At 39.4% G+C, this 18230-nt stretch overlaps 1 pseudogene; it reads left to right on the top strand.

Moving 5' to 3' along the window:
* LOC101447377 (FUN14 domain-containing protein 2 pseudogene) overlaps positions 1-12779 on the top strand; it is a 70594-nt pseudogene extending 57815 nt beyond the window's left edge.
* The last annotated feature ends 5451 nt before the right edge of the window (positions 12780-18230 follow it).

Raw genomic sequence — 18230 nt, 5'->3', positions numbered from 1 at the left:
CATTTCCATGATGGCAGAAAATTCTAGAAGACAGCACTCTTCTGGCACTCCCTTATCATACTTTTCTGTTTACAGAGAATAGTTGGCAAATGTATATGTAATAACTCACATAGAACACCTAGTATTAGTAATAAGATGACTCCTACTAAGATCAGAAAAAGTCACATTTATGAAATCTTATTTTTTAGAACACCAGAGAGCTGGAATGGGAAAAGGTAGGCATCAACAGAACTTTTTGTTTAAAAGCAACAATAACAAAAAAATAAAAGGTAATACCTTCCCTATTTTTCACAGTTACATATATGTGTGGGTGAAAGAGAGAGTGAAATTCTTGTAAGAATGAAAATGAGAGACTCCATGAGTTATAAAACCATAAACAGGGGAGTGGGTGTAGCTCAGTGGTTGAACACCTGCTTTGCATGTGCAACGTCCTGGTACCACCTAAAAAAATATGTATAGCTGTAGGTATAGGTAGTAATAATTACAACAATAATCTGGGCATTATTACGATCTTTAAAACAAAGGAAGGTAGTGAGTTGAAGGTGCTTGAGATGCACTAGACCTTTTCTCTCATTTTTTTCTCAGTATACGTTACCATATCATTTGCAGATTCTGTCCCTACAGGGAAGACAATGATGCAGGAAACACCAGGAAAACACTGCTTCATTCAAGGGCCTCAAACACACCTCCCCTCTGTGACTAGCTGGGAGGACTCGCTGGAATTCTTCCTCATCTGGTAGGCGGCATTCTTTAGTTCTGAATCCGATGTCTAATTGGAAAACCAGCCACCCCAGTCAGAGAGGACTCCGTGTTCTCCACAGGGGCTGGGGCCTCTGCCACCCGAGATATTGTGAATGGATGGTTACCCTCCAGCATTGGCACTGGATGGTCAATTCCCTTTTCTACAGTGCTGGTTCTTTTAAATTAAATGCAATGATCACAAAATAACAGATTCTGGGAGGACAGGCAAAATGGTTTTCCTCAACAGAGCATAAAGAGTTTTATAGGGGTGTGCGTGCGCCCCGAAGGGCCAGGGAGGCACCAGCTGCCGCGCGGGCAGGAGGCCGAGGCCGCAGCTTGAGGGAGGCCCCGGCCCCTCTGCGCCTGCGTCTGGCAGAACTGGTGTGAGACCAAGATAGAATCCTTCCCCGCCGCCCTGATAATCAAGAGTTTTGGCCTGACCTTTGAGTGCACACGGAGATAGTGCGGAGCCCGACGAAAAGCACAGACTATTGACGCTGAAATGGATTAATAAGTAACTTAGTGATTTGGCCCCTGACCCCCCAGCACAATGTTCTGCAGGTCCAGTTGGGAATGATATGTTTCATTGGCAAGCCACAATTAATGGGACCTACTGACAGCCCATATCAAGGCGGTGTATTCTTTTTGACATTTTATTTTCCTAAAGACTACCCCTTCAAACCACCTAAGGTTGCATTTACAACAAGAATTTATCATCCAAATATTAACAGTAATGGTAGCATTTGTCTCGCTATTCTAAGATCACAGTGGTCTCCTGCTTTAACTATTTCTAAAGTTCTTTTATCCATTTATTCACTGCTATGTGATCCGAACCCAGATGACCCCTTAGTGCCAGAGATTGCATGGATTTATAAAACAGAGAGAGATAAGTACAATAGAATATCTCGGGAATGGACTCAGAAGTATGCCATGTGATGCTATCTTAAAGTCAGAATAACCTGCATTATAGCTGGAATAAACTTTAAATTACTGTTCTTTTTTTTAATTTTCTTATCTGGCTGCTCCCCTATCAGAGCTCATCTTTTTAAATTTTATTTTTTTGTTTACCTCCCTCCATTCATTCACATGCTCATCTGAGAAGACTTAAGTTCTTCCAGCTTTGGACAATAACTGCTTTTAGAAACTGTAAAGTAGTTACAAAAGAACAGTTGCCCAAGATTCAGCACTTTTTTAAAAAAATGGAGCATGTGTATTATGTGGCCAATGTCTTTACTCTAACTTGGTTATGAGACTAAAACCATTCCTCACTGCTCTAACATGCTGAAGATGTCATCTGAGGGGGAGGGAGATGGAGGTTCAGTGTCACATCAAAGGAAGCAGCATTACTCTATAGCAGCATCCACTCTTTAAGCCTTCCACTGTTAGAGATTTGAGGTTACATGATATACTTTATGCTCATAACTGATGTGGCTGGAGAATTGCTATTGAATTTACAGCATCAACAGAACAGAAAATGTGATGTATTTTATGCATGTCAATAAAGGAATGACCTGTTCTTGTTCTACAAAGAATGGAAATTGGAAGTCAAACACCATTTGTATTCCAAAATAGGGTCTCAAACATTTTGTAATTTTCATTTAAATTGTTAGGAAGCTTGGAACTATTAGTTAATCTATCTTCCAATAATACACTGTTTAATATAGCACTGAATAAATGAAGCAAGTTGTCAATGGATGAGTAATCAACTAATAGCTCTGCTAGTAATTGATTTATTTTTCTTCAATAAAGTTGCATAAACCAATGGAAAAAAAAGAGTTTTATAGGAAAATTAGATAAAAACATAATGAATATCTTTATTGGTAAGCAGCATAGGAAGACTCTCAGAGTTGGAAGGGACATTAGAACCACTTAGCCCAAAGATAAGTAAATCCCCTCTGGGAAGTGGTCATCCAGTCTCTGCTTATGAATTCCCTGTGTATGAGTGTCCTAGCAGGAAATAGATGACATGCTCAAACTGGATAACTGGAAAGGCATTATTTACAAATTGTGGAAAGACTTTATGGAAACTAGTAAGGAATCATGCAGTACTTTGAGGCTAACAATAACCCTTGTGCCTAAAGGGTTAATGGGAGAGAGTGATTCCTCTCAGAAGAGGGAAGAAAAATGGAGGGCTGCCTGAGAGAAGCTATAATCTTTAGTAAAGGGATGAAAATGATCCACGGCTATCTGACAGGAAGGGAGCCAGAAGAATAAATAGCCTTGTATTAGTCAGCCAAAGTGGTGCTGAATTAAAATACCAGAAATTAGTTGGTTTTTATAAAGGGTATTTATTTGGGGTAGTTACCAGGCCATAAAGTGTAAGTTACTTCCCTCAGCAAAGTCTTTTGCTATGTGTTAGAGCAAGATGGCTGCTGACATCTGCAAAGGTTCAGGCTTCCTCTTCCTCTTGTAGGCTGGGATAAGTCTCATCTCTCTCAGGAGGCTCATTCCTCTCTGGGCTCAGCTGCATCTGTAGGCTATTAGGCTCATCTCTCTTCCCAGGGCCTCGACTGTGTCTATGAAGCTGTCTCTATTCTTCTGTGTTCTTCTCCTACATGTTTACTTCCTGGAGCTCCAGCTCAAAACTCTAACCTCCTCTGTCTGCAGTGTGGGTTTTCTGTGAGTACCCACCCACCAAGGGGACAGAGACTTAATATCCTACTGAAGTAGCCCAATCAAAGCCTTAATCATTATTTAATCAAGAAAAGTGAAACCTTTGAATCCAATATAATCTAATATGCCCAGAGGAAAAGACCATTTCACAAACATAATCCAGTATCTATTTTTGGAATTCATGAACAATATCAAACTGCTACAACCCTGATCTCTTTTAACCTTCCCATTGGCCAAACCCAAAAAGAAGCAGGAGAACAAGGTGGAGAATGATCTGGACAGGCAAATAGAAAATATCCTACCAGGCTTTCTGACTACTTATTCCTCTGGAATGACTAAATGAGGTAATGTATATAAGGCTCATAGCATAATGTCTGGTATACATTAGAAGCTCAATATGATAGTGTGCTGGGTATAAAATTTACATGCCCAGACCTTATTATTCAGATGTGCACATATACAGCTCTTTTAAAAATTATTAATAACTGAGTTTGGATCTCAATTCTGAATTTCTGCTGAACTGCTTGTAGAAAACATAATCTTGCCAAATCATTGTTACTTGGTCATTTCTGAAAGCTTCATTTTTAGATAAACCTCCAACTTCAGTTTTCCCTTCTACCTCCTTCTCTTCTTTCCAGGCCTGATCTAAGTTTCTCGGAGGATCTTATGAATTATTTAGGCATTGATAGTATCTGATTCACTCCCATCCTCTGTCTTCCTCTGTGACATTATCGTATTTTTTTCCTGTCCTGTGGTTTTTGACATGCACTGTATGATCTGAGTCTTCTAGGTTTTATTCTTAATATTCACAGTCAAGTTTTTAGAATAAAAATAAACAAACAAAAGAAAAAAATTCTTCAGCCCCACTTGCCCCTTAGCTGGGTACCCATGCATAGCAAATTATATGTACAACCATGCACAACAAACTTCACAACTTGAAGATAAAATGTATTATTTGGTGCAAAATGTCATAGAGCTCTTCCTGAAGTAATTGAATAAATAGAAGAGGTAACATTTAATCAATGGAAAACAATCAGATACGATCCTATCTCTTTCAAAATTGACTTTTGTGTGCTTCATATTTATTGGGGACTGAATAAGACTGAGCCGAACAGCTGTACATCAGTGGCATTTGACTTATGTTGTAGGATAGACTTCAATTTTCATTGTATAAACTTGAGATATGACTTTCCATTGAAATTCTGCTTCTAGGTAATAATACTTTCTCTTCTTTGGCCTCATAGATATGAAAATGGAAATACGTTTGTTGGAATCTCTGGGATTCAGTTTGGTACATGCTGTAAGGGAGTGAGGGAATAAAACCAATGATAATACTTTGATTTTTAGAATATGTTCTGTAAGGAGGTTTGCACAGTTTCAAATGCCCTTAATATTGGAATTTTGACATTTTGAAATAAGATTAATATGGCCAGGAGGTTGGGAAAATGCTTAATAGGAAAGAATGGTACCTATTCTGCATTGAAAGTCATCCTTGAAATCCAACAACTTATAACAAGGAATATGAAACCATGGCAGTCAGAAGGATTTAGTTAATCTATGCCCTGCTCTTTGTGGTTAGTTTTAAGCTGAGAAAGTTGGCATTCAACCACTGAGCCACATTGGCTCCCATGACTTGGCATTTTCATTTGTTTGCTTGTTGTTTATCTGTTTTGGGGAAGCAACAGGAACCAAACCTGGGACCTCCCATGTGGGAAGCAGATTCTCAGCCACTTGAGCCACATTCACTACTCCCAAAGTACTCTTAATGTATTAATATTATTACCTATAGAGAAATAGTGGTTGGTGCTTACTGAGTAACATGAGAAGAACCAGCATTAATGGTAAAGAATTAAAATAGGAAACACCTGGACAATCACCAAGATGGCGGTCGAGTAAGGAACTCCTAGAATCAGCCAGTAACAGGGCAGTTAGTAAACTACCAGAGCTATCTGGAGCTATCTAAAGCACTTGTTTGGGGGCTCCAGGAGACCAGAAGAGCATCCTGTAACATACTTGAGGGATGGAAGGAGGAGACTACCCATCTGCAGAGAAGATTCATAAGTAGAGCACTACACGCCACAGAGGCCAGTGCCCATACTCCACTGGAGGCACAAGCCACCTCAGGAGCTGTTATGCAGCTGGAATTGAAAGCTCCACTTCCCAAAAATGGGGGAGGAAGAGATAGTTAGGCACCAACTTCAGCTACTGATGAGTAAATTTTAGCAGGCTAAAGTATGCTCCTAAGAACAACTAAAGTTTGAACCTGTCCAAGTCAGAAGGAGGCTGGTAGCCACCATCTTAACACCACACCTGACATGAGGGGAAGTGGGGCAGACTGAAAATCACAGTGCTGGTAGGGACTGGCTTCTTTCCATCCAGGTCAACTTGCAGCTCTAGCCTAGGCCCTAGCCCCACCTCCAGCAGGGAGGAAGCCAGGGGGACCTATATCAGCCTATCCAGGAAATTACTGACCAAGCCTTGGAGGCCAGTGATCATCCAACTCTGGCAGTGCAAGCTGCCCCAGGAGCTATTCTGTGGCTGGAATTGGAAGCTCCATTTCCCAAAAACAGGGTAGGAGGAGATGGTTGGACACCAATTTTGGCTACAGATTAGTAGACTCAGCTGGCTGAGGTATAACCCTAGGAACAGTTAGGGTGTGAATCTGTTCAAATCAGAAAGAGGCCAGTGGCCACCATTTTGACTCTGCCCCCAGCATGAGGGAAAGCCGGGCTGATTGTAAATCACAATGATGGTAGGACTGGTTTCTTTCACCCAGATCTGCCTGCAGCCCTAGGCTAGGCTTCAGCCCTACCTCTGAAAGGGAAGAGGCTGGCAGACCCTGCACCAGACTATCCAGGTAACTGCAGGTCCCTTTGGCTGGCACAGGCTGAATAATTAGAAGTCTACTGGGGCAACTGCAGTCATCTGGTCCCACACTGCATAGATTGCTGCCCACACCTGTAGCTACATCCCCGTCCCAGGCAGGGGAGAAAGGGGTATGAAGCTTCATTGGTCTCTCTGGGCAATGACAATCTAGACCTGCATGACTTGAATTATTCCACACAGCTGTGACTCTGTCTGTACCCCTGACAAAGGAGAAAGTTGGGAGAAGCTTCATCAGTCCCTGGGGCAATGAAGGCAGCTTGAACCTCCACAGCTTACACCACCAACTACATCCTTGGTTCCTACTGCACAACCAGCAAAGGAGAAAGGGCAGCAAGTCCTAAACTAAAGAGAAAACTGCACCCAGAATAAATTCTCTAGTAAGCCAGATGCCAAGACATCAACAAAAAATTACAATCCACACCATGAAACAGAAAGATATGGTCCAGTTAAAGGAACAAGACAAGCCTCCAGATGGCATAAAGGAGTTGAGTCAACTAATCATAGATGTTCAAACAAATCTCTTTGATAAATTCAGTGAGATGGATAAAGAGGTTAAGGATATTAAGAAGACACTGGATGAGCACAAAGAAAAATTTGAAAGCATACATAGAAAAATAGCAAATTTTATGGGAATGAAAAGTACAATAAAATAAAATTGCAAAAATTTGGAATCATATAATAGGAGATTTGAGGAGGTAGAAGAAAGGATTGGCAAGCTTGAAGAACTGGCCTCTGAAAGTGAGCATACAAAAGAACAGATGAAGAAAAGAATGGAAAAAATTGAGCAAGTTCTCAGGGAACTAAATGACAACAAAAGGCATGCAAACATACATGTCATGGGTGTCCCAGAAGGAAAAGAGAAGGGAAAAGGGGCAGAAGAAATATTTGAAGAAATAATGGTAGAAAATTTCCCAACCCTATTGAAGGACATAGATATCCATGTCCAAGAAGCACAATGTACTCCCATCTGAAAAAATCCAAATAGACCAACTCTGAGACACATACTAATTAGAATGTCAAATGCCAAAAGAAAAAGAGAGAATTCTGAGAAGAGCAAGAGAAAAGTAATGCATAACATATAAGAGATACCCAATAAGAATAAGGGCCAATTTGTCACCAGAAACCAAGGGGGCAAGAAGACTGTGGTCTGATATATTTAAGATACTACAAGAGAAAAACTTCCAGCCAAGAATCGTATTTCCAGCAAGACTGTCTTTCAAAAATGAGGGCTATATTAGACTATTCACAGATAAACAGAAACTGAAAGAATTTCTAAGCAAGAGACCAGATTTTCAGGAAATACTAAAGGGTTTGCTAGAGCCTGAAAAGAAAAGACAGGAGAAAAAGGCCTGGAAGAGAGTCTAAAAATGAAGATTGTATCAATAAAAGTAACTAAAAGTGTCAAAAGAGTGGTGAAAACAAAAATATGACAGATAAAACTCAAATAGTCAAGAATAAACTTAATCAATGATGTAAAGCACTTATATTCAGAAAACTGCAACTCAGTGTTAAAAGAAATAAAAAAAGTCCTAAATAATTGGAAGAACATTCCAAGCTCATGGATTAGAAGACTAAATATCATTAAGATGTCAATTCGGGAAGTGAATTTGGCGCAACGGATAGGTTGTCCACCTACCACATGGGAGGTCCAAGGTTCAAACCCAGGGCCGCCTGACCTCTGTGATGAGCTGGCCAATGCACAGTGCTGATGTGTGCAAGGAGTGCCATGCCACACAGGGGTGTCCCCCACATAGGGGAGCCCCAAACGCAAGGAGTGCACCCCGTAAGGAGAGCTGCCCAGCACAAAAAAAGTGCAGCCTGCCCAGAAATGGCACCGCACACATGGAGAGCTGACACAGCAAGATGACGCAACAAAAAAAAGAGACACAGATTTTGGGTGCCGCTGACAAGAGTACAAGTGAACACAGAAGAACACACAGCAAATGGACACAGAGAGCAGACAACTGTGGGGGGGGGGAGGGGAGAGAAATAAATTAAAAAATAAATTAAAATAAAAAATGTCAATTCTACTCAAATTGATAAACAGATTCAATGCAATCCCAATAAAAATTCCACCAGCATTTTTTAAATTGAAAACATGATTATAAAACTTATTTGGAAGGGGAAGGGGAAGGGGAAGGGGTCCTGAACAGCCAGAAACATCATGAAAAGTGAATCCTCATCTCCAGACTTTAAATCATATTACCTGGCAATGGTGGTAAAAATAGCATGGTACTGGCATAGAGACAGGCACATAGACCAATGAAACTAAATTGATGGTTCAGAAACAGACCCTCACATATACAGTCAAGTGATTTTTGACTAGCCTGTCAAACACATAGCTCGGGCAGAACAGTCTACTCAACAAATGGTGCTGAAGGAACTGGATATCCATAGCTGAAAGAAGGAAAGAGCACCCCTATCTCACACCTTATCCAAAAATTGACTCAAAATGGATTAAAAACCTAAAAATAAAAGCAAGAAACCGTAAAGCTTATAGAAGAACCTGTAGGAAAATATCTTCAAGACCTGGTGGTAGATGGTGGATTCTTAAAGGAGATAAGGGGGAGGACTGAGATAGACTCCTAATATTTAATGTATGTAGATCTTTTAGCTTTACTGTAAAAGTGTGGAAATGTATATAGTGGATGGTAACAAACAGTGATTTAACAGCTATTTTATAAATGGGGATGTGGCTGAAAATGGTACTCTAGGTATGTAAATGCCAACTGACAGAATGTTAGAAAATAATCTAGGAACTGAATAGCACAATAAATCAAGAGGTGGATCAGAAATGTGGTTGATTGGACAGATGCAAGAGTGTCCTTTGTGAGCTAGAGCAAATGCACAAAACTACTGCAGGGTCATGGGAATGTGGAGAAGCATGGGAAAAATACAACTGGAGTGACCTATGGACTGTAGTTAGAAGTAATAATATAATAATATTCCTGCATCTAAGTGAAAGATGCACTGTGTTGATAATGGGGCAGTATGGAAAATGTGAGTCAAATGTACATTATGGACATGGTAACACTCAAATGATATTATCTTACCTGTAACAAATGTTCCACCACAGTGTGGTGTGTTGATTGAGGGGTGTTGTTTGGGAATTCTGTATATGTACATGATTGTTTTATAAGTTTACAACTTCTGTCATAAAAATTATATTTTAAAAATAATAATAGGGTAGGAAGGGGGGAAAACACACCAAATGTAAAAAAGAACTTTAATTAGTAGTAAGATTTTGACAATATTCTTTCATAATTTGTAACAAATGTCTCATGACAATGCAAGGTGTTGGTGGAGGGTTGATGCATGGGACCCCTGTATGATGTTCTGCATAACTGCTTTGTAAGTTCACAACTTTTACCATGCACTCATTGTTTATTTATGTTCATATATAAATGATAAAAAGATAATAAAAAAGGGTGGTTTGGGAGAAAATATTTTGGTTAGTAGTATTTTGACAATGCTCTTTAATAGTTAAAAAGGTTGAACAACTATGCAAGGTATTGGTCGTAGGGTGAGTTATGAGAGCCCTGTATCATGTTATTTTTTCTCCTCAGGCAGCTTTTACCAGAGTCCTACTACAGCATTATGTTGTTGTTTTTTTCTATTGGGGTGCCTGAAGCAATTAAATTAGTCCATAATTGTTACAGTTGAACATGCAGGCCCCCTCTGCCCCTTTCCTCGGGAGGTCTCTTTGCATACTTTCCTAACTTCTTTCAACTGTATCCTTTCTGTCTGCTATTGCCTGTGCCACCCTGTGAATGGCCTTGCCAACCAATAGGCTGAGAATAGATACTTCTGTCCCATGCCAGCTAGAGGCACGGTTTGGAGGACTTTACACCTCATACTGGACATGAACAGTTCATCATCAGGTCCACAGAAGTGTTCAGCATATACTGCATGCTTCATACCCAGTTCTCTGACTAAGTCCTATACTTCTTCCATAGATGACCATTTGCCCATTGTCGAGCCAATTTTGTAGCTAAAATGCACCACACTAATAACTTATAATGCCAGCTGGTCTTTGCTGTGCCTGCTAAAGATGCTGACAAAGAGAGGGATGTGTAGTTATGGCAGCCATTTGTGCCATTTCCACACCTGGAAGCATAATACTGTCTCCCGCTATGTCCCACAATCTAGTAACCAAGTGGCTATGCTCTCTCAGCTCTTTTATTTAAACTTTTCTGTTAATTCTAATTCTGAGGGGGTATACTCCCTCATTACTGTTTTTAAAAAATATATGTGTATATAATAAACCCTATTTTAAAAGAAGTTTTAGATTACAGAAAAGTTACATAAAAAATATAGGGGATTCCCACTCTCCCTCCCTCCCACATTTCCCCTATTAATAACATCTTACATTAGTGTGGTCTATTTGTTATATTTAAGGAACAGATATTGAAGTATTGCTACTAACCAAGGTCTGTAGTTTACATTATGGTTTACAATTTACACCGTACAATTTTATAGGTTTTGACAAAATGTACAGAAGCCTGTATTCCTCGTTGTAATATCATGCAGAACAATTTCAATGCCTTAAAAGTGCCCTACGTGCCACCTATTCTTCCCTCTTCCTTCCCTCTGGACATCTGGCAACCACTGTCTTTATATCAATGATAAAACCTCTTCTGTTACTACTATAATAATGTCTTGGTCCACGGTGGCATTTCCCCTATATCCGTTCATTCTTCAGTCTTGAGGATTATGGGTAGTGACGCCAACTTTGTTTCAGATTGAGTGGGGAGCTGAGATCTTATGGGGCACATGGAGGGAACTGTTTTGCTTGCAGTTGTAGACACTCTGTTTTTTGGAATGTGTGTTGTCCATCATTGTCGCATTGTTAGTTGACCTGGGAGAGTCCAATGAGTGGGAGAGTAGGTGCTGCAACTCTGCTGAGATTCAGGGCTCAACCAGCATATGAACAGACCAAAGATTTAAGTTTCTGGGACACATATTTGTGAGTATAGTGCTAATTATAGACCCCCTCATTACTGTTTACTTCTGAGCAATGATCTCTTCCTAAGGGTCATTGGGGTCTCTGGTTACTTTTGTACTTGAAGTTGGCCACCCTGGGATTTGCCCCACAGATTCCCATTAACCTGTTTGCTTGTTTTTTTCCTCATCTCCTGGCTGACTTATCCATTGTCTGGCCATGAACCTACAGATAAATTCGCCCAAATTTCAAAGGTGCTTAAAATCAAAAAAGGAAGAAGGCCATTCCATGTAGCACAATAGTAATAGTTTATTAGGAAATTTACAAACCAGGAGTCGGTCCTGAGCAGCTGCAGATCATTCAGAGAGTGCTCTGCATCTCCCAGGGAACTCAAGGGGGTATGTGGAGTAAGGACAAGGAAGGCACAGAGCCAAGTAGGGATTTGCAAGGTTGTAAACATGTTCCTTTGAAGTTACTGATATGTAGGAGGAGTAGTTCCAGGACAGACAGCGATCCTGCTCAGGAATGTGCCCACTCACTTTTTAGGTGCACCTTTAGGGGGTTTTTTGCTTTGTTTTCTTTTTGTCTTAACAAGTAATTTTTGGCTTCTCTAGTTTATGGCCTGTTTGTCTCCACTTGACGGGGCCTTGCAGGAGGGCTGATGGTAGAAGGGAGAAAGTGGATAATAGGGGCAAATCTAAGCAATTCTCCAAAGTGGTACCTTTTCAATGATTGGGGGAGACACAGGACTACAAACACCCTTTTTTATTAACTTACTCCATCAACCAGTGGAGTAAGTCCTGCCTTTGTTCTGGCTATAACTCTCTGCCTTCCCTCCCCTTCCTCCACCAAATTCTAGCCAGGCCTTTGTCTGTAGGTCCCTGAAATGGAGCCTCCTTTTGGTTGTTCCACATTTTTTGGGGGCCAGGCTTGACCTGACATCATTACAATTCATTTTGGTTTCCTTCTATATCTCCAGTGAAATCACTTTTGTAGATCTTCAGCTTTTAGCTTCTGGAAACTTCAGGGCAGGTAGCATATGCAATATTTTAGTTAATTGATCCTGAGTACAGGACACAAACTGCTTCTCCCTTAAAAGATTTCCAGTGTCATGCCTCCATGCCAAACCTCTGAAGTTGTCCTCGAGAGATGAGCTCTCCAAAATTGCCACGTCTAGTCAAGAAAACTTTGAATCACTGGACCTCGTAGAATTGGCTAAAAAGCATCCAGGGTGGTGCAACTCTTCGGGCAGGAATCTGGTCCTTTTGCCAAAAAGGTATAGCATGGCAACACAACTGTTATATGGAGGTATCACTGGATGGTACACAGGTTTCATATTCCAGAAGGTTGGAAGGTTGGCTGCAACAGCTCTGGAAGGTGGAATTTCTTTTTCCTCTGTCTTGTAAACCATACTGGGTGCATCAAATTTGACTAGTAGTGAGTAGAGATGGGTATGAAAAAAGCCAAGGAGCAGCTGAAAATCCATAAGAGCAACCAAATACCTACTGAAGTCAAAAGCAAAGCTTCATTTGTGAAGAAGAATGTTCTCATGACTGGGGGAGCTTTTGGAGGCTTTCTGCTTGGCATGGCATCCTAAGAAGGATGGCTTCATTTGCATTGTTCCTGTTTTCTTGTTTTCCTTTCATTATTTATCAGAAAGTGTCACTTGTGTCTTTCCAGCCAACAGTCTCTACACTCTGTCATAGGACATTGAGTCTTTCCCCTCCTCTTCTCTCATAACTTCCTCCCTGCAGTGGCAGATCCGAATGGTTTTCTGTAGGCATATTTTGGTATAGATTAACTGTTATGGCCCTAAGTTGAGTTTCATGGTGATGGAAAAGACAATAGACATCACTGTACACTCCCTACGTGGCTAATCTGCAGGTCTGCAAGAATGCTTCTTTCCTTCCTATACACGACACTCATAAGAATGCATCACAAGATGGCTCACCATGGAGGATGAATGAATCCTCAATGTTTGTCCCAAACTGTTGATTTGGAAAAAGAAATAACAAGAACATAGATACCTTGTTATTATAGGTTGCATGGACAGGAACTGAATACATTTGCCTTTATTCATAAAATATTTTGGTATATCTGTATCTACATTCTTCTTTACTTAGTTGGTTTTAAACTGGAGAAAGAGAACTGTCCATACCTGTTATTATTATCCTAACAAAAATGATAACATGAGCATTATGATTGAAAAATTTGAGTATAGAATGAACCTGTGCTGAAGGTGTGCTGTGCTGAAGGTACCACAGTTGGTGGGAAGGTCTTAAGGAAATCTACCAATAGAAATACATTGTGGAATGGCCAGACTTAGGGAATCATTTAGGGGCATAAAGATACTGTCCTTGGGACGTTGTCCACCACACAAGATAATGAACTTCATGGCTGTTTCAGAAGTGGTTGATTAGTGGTAAAAAAATGACTTTAGATTGGGATGGGAAGAAGTTCTAAGTTTTACATTTCATAGAAAAGGATTTAAGTTTCAAAGTCTAATCATAGCTCCTCATACCAAATCCATTATTTCTTTATCCTCTTAGCAAGAAATTTAACATTTGAACAAGATTTTCTGAGATGTAATAATTCAGACATTCAGAACTGAGAACGTAAGAAATAATTTCCATCATCAAATGTAATCAGCTGTCTCATTATGACCTCCAACTCTTAAAATTTTCTTTAAAATAAAACTTTTTACACAAGAAGAAATACATAAGGAAAGATACAACAAAGCACAGAATGAAGGTTCCCAGTGCCTCCTAAAGAAGACGAGCAAGACAGCGAGCTGATGCTACGAGCAGGGAGGGAGGGCAACTAAAGGGACAATGACAATTAAAGGCAATGCATGATCCTGGGTGGCTCTAACAAGGGAGAAGCTAAGGTTTGAAAGGACATTATTGGGACATATGAAAAAATTGGAATATAGGCTATAATCTTTATATCAATGTTAAGTTTCTAGAGCTTGATAACTGCATTTAAGGGGGATATGTAAGTGAATATCCTTCTTCCTAGGAAATGGACATGGCTGTATTAAATGTACAAGGAATATGATGTATTCAGCTTACACTCAAGAGTTCAGAAAATGAATTGATAAATAGACAGATGGATAGATAAATAAATAGATCTATAGATTGATGTATAGATAGATGGAATGATACGGCAAATGTGGCAAAATGTTAAAATTGATGGATCTGGGTATCTGGAAGGAAAGGGTACATTGCAGTTCTACATATGCACCGTACTTTATTTTTGTAACTATCCTGTAAGTTTGAAAGTATTTCAAAATAAAAAGTTTAAAATTTAAAAATTAAAAATAAAAAAGGTTTCCTGTGTCAGGCTTCTTAGAAACAACATGAATACTGTCATCAGGAGAGTTTCAAAGCAGCCTTTTTATGTCTAGTGGTGACGGCAACTGAGGTGGGTTTTCTTTGCTGTGGGTCATTCCAGTTCAAGAAGCAATAACATTATTGTTTTTCTCCAGAAAACAGTGAAGCTGTCCCAGAACCATTTGGTAAAGGAATTTAAAAAAAAACAAAACACAAAACAGAAACAGAAAACATTACATGACTTTCCAGAAAAAAAGAAATCATTTCCAAGTGGGTCTTTTTTCTTTTTAAAACTTTTTATTGTAGTAAAATACACACAATTCAGAATTTCCTATCTTACCAACTTTCCTTTGTAAAAGGCAGTAGTATTAATTACATTCACAATATTGTGCTACCATCAACAATACCCAGTACTTTTTTTTATCACCTCAAACAGAAACTTTATACCTATTAAGCAATCACCCCCTCCCCTCACCCACCCCTGTCTCTTGGTAAGATGTAATTTACTATCTATCTCTATGAATTTTCTTATTTTATTTATTTCATGTAAATCAGATCATAAATACTTCTCTTTTTTGTCTGGCTTATTTCACTCAACTTGGTGTCTTCGAGGTTTATCCATGTTGAGGCATGGATCAGAACTTCATTCCTTCTTATTGCTGAATAGTATCCCATTATGTGTTTATACCACATTTTGTTTATCCGCTCATTCACTGATGGACACTTGGGTTGCTCCCACCTTTTGGCTATTGTGAATAATGCAGTTATAAGCACTGGTATAGAAATATCTGTTCAAGTCCCTGCTTTCAATTCTTTGGGTATATACTAAGTGAGATTGCTGGGTCATATGGTAATTTCTATGTTCAACCTTCTGAGGAGCTGCCAAACTGGTTTCCACACTAGTGTTACCACTTGACAATGCCACCAACAATATATAAGGGTTACAATTTCTCTCTAATTTCACTTGTTATTTTACATTTTTTAAATAATAATAACCATCTTAGAGGATGTGAAGTGATATCTTTGTGATTTTTCTTAAGAAATCTTTGGTTTATAAAAACTTCTTTTTACTCCCCTACCCCCACTTCCCCTCCCCACTGTTGTTGTTTGTGCTTGCTGTCTGCTCTGTGTCCACTCACTGTGTGTTCTTCAGTGTCTGCTTGTCTTTTCATCTTTCTCTTTAGGAGGCATCAGGATCCAATAGCGGGACCTCCCATATAGGAGAGAGGTACTCAATTGCTTGAGCCACTACCTCTCTCTGGTCTGCTGCATCTATCACTGTTTCTCCTCTGCATCATCTTGCTGTGCTAGCTCTCCATGGCACAGGCCACCTGCTCTATGCAGCATGGGCCATATGGTAGATGGGAGCCCACTTGCTTGAGTCACATCTGTTTCCCTCTCTGTGTGACTTTGAGTTGCATTTGCCTGATGACAAATGATGCTGACTATCTTTTCATATGCTTATTGGTCATTTGTAAATCTTCTTCAGAGGAATGTATATTCAAGTCTTTTTCCATTTTTAAATTGGGTTACTTGTAATTTTGCTATTGAGTTTTAATAGCTTTTTATATAGTCTGTGTATTAAACCCTTATCAAATATGTGGTTAGCAATCGCAGTTACTCCAAGTGAATCTTAAGTGGAATGGCAGGAATGTTCTCTTCAACACAGAACCAAGCTCATGTGTGTGACACACACTGAAATACTTTGCCCCAATTCATTTGGATTGTAGGGATTTGGGTTGACTACTTAAAAATATATATTTTTTAAATTAGAGAAGTTGTAGGTTTACAAAAAATCATGTGAAAAATTAGTGTTCCCATACCCCCCTACTGTTAACACTTTGCATTTTGTGGTACCTTCATTACAATTAATGAAAGGATATTAAAATTGTACTATTAACACTATGGACATGGCAACAAGCAGAAAATATTATCTTATCTTTAACATATGTTCCACCACAGTGTGGTGTGTTGATAGAGGGGTGTTGTTTGGGAATTCTGCACACGTGCATGGTTGTTTCATAAGTTTACAACTTCTGTCATAAAAAAATATATTTCAAAAATAATAATAGGGTAGATTGGGGGGAAATACACCAAATGTAAGGAAGGACTATAATTAGTAGTAAGATTTTGACAATATTCTTTAATAATTTGTAACAAAATCTCACGACAATACAAGACATTAGTGGGCAGTTGATATATGGGATCCTTGTATAATGTTATGCATATTTGCTTTATAAGTTCACAACTTTTAGTATACACTTATTGTTTGTGTATGTCATATTTAAAAAATATAAAGATAATAATAATGGGGTGGGTTGGGGGAAAATACTTTGGTTAGTAGTAATATTTTGACAATGCTCATTAATCATTAGTTAAAAATATTTAACAACAATACAAGGTATTGGTGGTAGGATGAGTTATGAGAGTCCTGTATGATGTTATTTGTGTTTGTTTTGTAAGTTCACAACTATTACTATACACTTACTGTTTATGTATGTTTATGTATGAGTGATAGACTTCAATAAATTTTTTTTTAAAATAGGAAACACCTATTAAATGCTTTCCCTATGCCATAATAACCTGGGAGAGTAATGAGTGAGATTTAAACTAAAGTGGTTGCAGTGGAGGTGGTAAGAATTGCCAGAGTCTGGTTTATTTCGAAGGTGGAGTCCAAGGATTTGCTAATAGAGTAAAAGGGTAAGGAGGACTCCAGATTTTTTGGCCTTTCCACCTGGAATGTTGAAGTTGGCTTTAACTGAGGTGGGGAAGACTTGGAGAGGAGCAATCTTGGGAATAGAATAGGATCAAGAGTTCAGTTTTGATATGTTAAGTTTAAGTCAACTGTGCTAGACAGAAATTGGCCTCCCAAAAATGTCAATGTCCTAATCCCTGGAACCTGTGAATGTGTTACATTAAAAAGGCAAAGGAAAGAATCAAGGTAGCAGATGAAATTAAGGCTGTTAATCAGCTAATCTTAAATTAGGGTAATTTTCTTGGGTTGTTTGGATGGGTTTAATAATTATAAGAGTCTTTAAATGTGGAAGAGAGACACAGAAGAATCAGTGTCAGAGTGATGTGATGTGAGAAAGACTTGACAGGCCATTGCTGGATTTGGAGATAGAAGAGGGCCATAAGACAAAAAATGTGGATAGCCTCCAGAAGCTGGAAAAGGCAAGAAAATGGATTCTTCCCTAGAATCTCTAAAAGGAAATGCAACCCAGCTGACACCTTGATTTTAGCCTAGTGAGACCCGTTTTGGACTTAAGACCTCCAGTTTCAAGCCACCAAGTCTGTGGTACTTTGTTACAGCAGTAATAGGAAATGTTAGGGAAATCACCAGCTCCTGTTAAGCAGTTGTCACCCAGACCTCACCTACCCCTACCTCCTTCTCTGGGGAAGTCATGATCACATTCCAAGCAGCCATCCTCCAGCTCTTTTCTATTGCATGTCATTCAACAGCCAGGGGAGATGTTAAGTCTAATGAAAAAGAGCCAGACCTTAAACCTGGAAACTGGGAATAAGTACTCCCAGATGCTCATCAAGGCAGGAATTCTCAGTGGCAGGGCCCTCACAGTACCCCTTGAGGTGGATAAAAGCACACTCAAACGGGATATATTTTTGTCTATCTTCTCTGGCGTGAAGTGAGGCATGGAGAGCTGTCATCCCTCAACCCTGACCTGGAACAGTTTCAGCCACCCTGGGAGACCAGCTGT

The sequence above is a fragment of the Dasypus novemcinctus genome, chromosome 12 (assembly GCF_030445035.2).
Source record: "Dasypus novemcinctus isolate mDasNov1 chromosome 12, mDasNov1.1.hap2, whole genome shotgun sequence".
In the NCBI taxonomy this organism is placed as follows: domain Eukaryota; kingdom Metazoa; phylum Chordata; class Mammalia; order Cingulata; family Dasypodidae; genus Dasypus; species Dasypus novemcinctus.
This window is presented reverse-complemented; position numbering and strand designations above follow the sequence as displayed.